Here is a 3,102-nt window from a genome sequence, read left to right on the forward strand (position 1 = left end):
AGAAGGAAGTAGGAAAGGAGGGGGAAGGGAGTGAGAAATAGGGAAGAAAAGAGGGGAAGAAAGTGAGAAAGGGGACAAAAGGAGGTGGATGTGAGTGACAAGGGTGGAGAAAAGAGGGGGAAGGATTGAGAAGGAAGTAGGAAAGGAGGGGGAAGGGAGTGAGAAATAGGGAGGAAAAGAGGGGAAGAAAGTGAGAAAGGGGACAAAAGGAGGCGGATGTGAGTGACAAGGGTGGAGGAAAGTGGGGGGGAAGGATTGAGAAGGAAGTAGGAAAGGAGGGGGAAGGGAGTGAGAAATAGGGAGGAAAAGAGGGGAAGAAAGTGAGAAAGGGGACAAAAGGAGGTGGATGTGAGTGACAAGGGTGGAGAAAAGAGGGGGAAGGATTGAGAAGGAAGTAGGAAAGGAGGGGGAAGGGAGTGAGAAATAGGGAGGAAAAGAGGGGAAGAAAGTGAGAAAGGGGACAAAAGGAGGCGGATGTGAGTGACAAGGATGGAGGAAAGTGGGGGGGAAGGATTGAGAAGGAAGTAGGAAAGGAGGGGGAAGGGAGTGAGAAATAGGGAGGAAAAGAGGGGAAGGAATTGAGAAGGGGGACAAAAGGAGGTGGATGTGAGTGACAAGGGTGGAGAAAAGAGGGGGAAGGATTGAGAAGGAAGTAAGAAAGGAGGGGGAAGGGAGTGAGAAATAGGGAGGAAAAGAGGGGAAGGAATTGAGAAGGGGGACAAAAGGAGGTGGATGTGAGTGACAAGGGTGGAGAAAAGAGGGGGAAGGATTGAGAAGGAAGTAGGAAAGGAGGGGGAAGGGAGTGAGAAATAGGGAGGAAAAGAGGGGAAGAAAGTGAGAAAGGGGACAAAAGGAGGCGGATGTGAGTGACAAGGATGGAGGAAAGTGGGGGGGAAGGATTGAGAAGGAAGTAGGAAAGGAGGGGGAAGGGAGTGAGAAATAGGGAGGAAAAGAGGGGAAGAAAGTGAGAAAGGGGACAAAAGGAGGCGGATGTGAGTGACAAGGATGGAGGAAAGTGGGGGGGAAGGATTGAGAAGGAAGTAGGAAAGGAGGGGGAAGGGAGTGAGAAATAGGGAGGAAAAGAGGGGAAGGAATTGAGAAGGGGGACAAAAGGAGGTGGATGTGAGTGACAAGGGTGGAGAAAAGAGGGGGAAGGATTGAGAAGGAAGTAGGAAAGGAGGGGGAAGGGAGTGAGAAATAGGGAGGAAAAGAGGGGAAGAAAGTGAGAAAGGGGACAAAAGGAGGCGGATGTGAGTGACAAGGGTGGAGGAAAGTGGGGGGGAAGGATTGAGAAGGAAGTAGGAAAGGAGGGGGAAGGGAGTGAGAAATAGGGAGGAAAAGAGGGGAAGAAAGTGAGAAAGGGGACAAAAGGAGGCGGATGTGAGTGACAAGGGTGGAGGAAAGTGGGGGGAAGGATTGAGAAGGAAGTAGGAAAGGAGGGGGAAGGGAGTGAGAAATAGGGAGGAAAAGAGGGGAAGAAAGTGAGAAAGGGGACAAAAGGAGGCGGATGTGAGTGACAAGGATGGAGGAAAGTGGGGGGGAAGGATTGAGAAGGAAGTAGGAAAGGAGGGGGAAGGGAGTGAGAAATAGGGAGGAAAAGAGGGGAAGAAAGTGAGAAAGGGGACAAAAGGAGGCGGATGTGAGTGACAAGGATGGAGGAAAGTGGGGGGGAAGGATTGAGAAGGAAGTAGGAAAGGAGGGGGAAGGGAGTGAGAAATAGGAGGAAAAGAGGGGAAGGAATTGAGAAGGGGGACAAAAGGAGGTGGATGTGAGTGACAAGGGTGGAGAAAAGAGGGGGAAGGATTGAGAAGGAAGTAGGAAAGGAGGGGGAAGGGAGTGAGAAATAGGGAGGAAAAGAGGGGAAAGAAAGTGAGAAAGGGGACAAAAGGAGGTGGATGTGAGTGACAAGGGTGGAGAAAAGTAGGGGGGAAGGATTGAGAAGGAAGTAGGAAAGGAGGGGGAAGGGAGTGAGAAATAGGGAGGAAAAGAGGGGAAGAAAGTGAGAAAGGGGACAAAAGGAGGCGGATGTGAGTGACAAGGGTGGAGGAAAGTGGGGGGGAAGGATTGAGAAGGAAGTAGGAAAGGAGGGGGAAGGGAGTGAGAAATAGGGAGGAAAAGAGGGGAAGAAAGTGAGAAAGGGGACAAAAGGAGGCGGATGTGAGTGACAAGGATGGAGGAAAGTGGGGGGGAAGGATTGAGAAGGAAGTAGGAAAGGAGGGGGAAGGGAGTGAGAAATAGGGAGGAAAAGAGGGGAAGGAATTGAGAAGGGGGACAAAAGGAGGTGGATGTGAGTGACAAGGGTGGAGAAAAGAGGGGGAAGGATTGAGAAGGAAGTAGGAAAGGAGGGGGAAGGGAGTGAGAAATAGGGAGGAAAAGAGGGGAAGAAAGTGAGAAAGGGGACAAAAGGAGGCGGATGTGAGTGACAAGGATGGAGGAAAGTGGGGGGGAAGGATTGAGAAGGAAGTAGGAAAGGAGGGGGAAGGGAGTGAGAAATAGGGAGGAAAAGAGGGGAAGAAAGTGAGAAAGGGGACAAAAGGAGGCGGATGTGAGTGACAAGGATGGAGGAAAGTGGGGGGGAAGGATTGAGAAGGAAGTAGGAAAGGAGGGGGGAAGGGAGTGAGAAATAGGGAGGAAAAGAGGGGAAGGAATTGAGAAGGGGGACAAAAGGAGGTGGATGTGAGTGACAAGGGTGGAGAAAAGAGGGGGAAGGATTGAGAAGGAAGTAGGAAAGGAGGGGGAAGGGAGTGAGAAATAGGGAGGAAAAGAGGGGAAGAAAGTGAGAAAGGGGACAAAAGGAGGCGGATGTGAGTGACAAGGATGGAGGAAAGTGGGGGGGAAGGATTGAGAAGGAAGTAGGAAAGGAGGGGGAAGGGAGTGAGAAATAGGGAGGAAAAGAGGGGAAGAAAGTGAGAAAGGGGACAAAAGGAGGCGGATGTGAGTGACAAGGATGGAGGAAAGTGGGGGGGGAAGGATTGAGAAGGAAGTAGGAAAGGAGGGGGAAGGGAGTGAGAAATAGGGAGGAAAAGAGGGGAAGGAATTGAGAAGGGGGACAAAAGGAGGTGGATGTGAGTGACAAGGGTGGAGAAAAGAGGGGAAGGATTG

The sequence above is a fragment of the Palaemon carinicauda genome, chromosome 3, assembly GCF_036898095.1.
Source record: "Palaemon carinicauda isolate YSFRI2023 chromosome 3, ASM3689809v2, whole genome shotgun sequence".
NCBI lineage: Eukaryota > Metazoa > Arthropoda > Malacostraca > Decapoda > Palaemonidae > Palaemon > Palaemon carinicauda.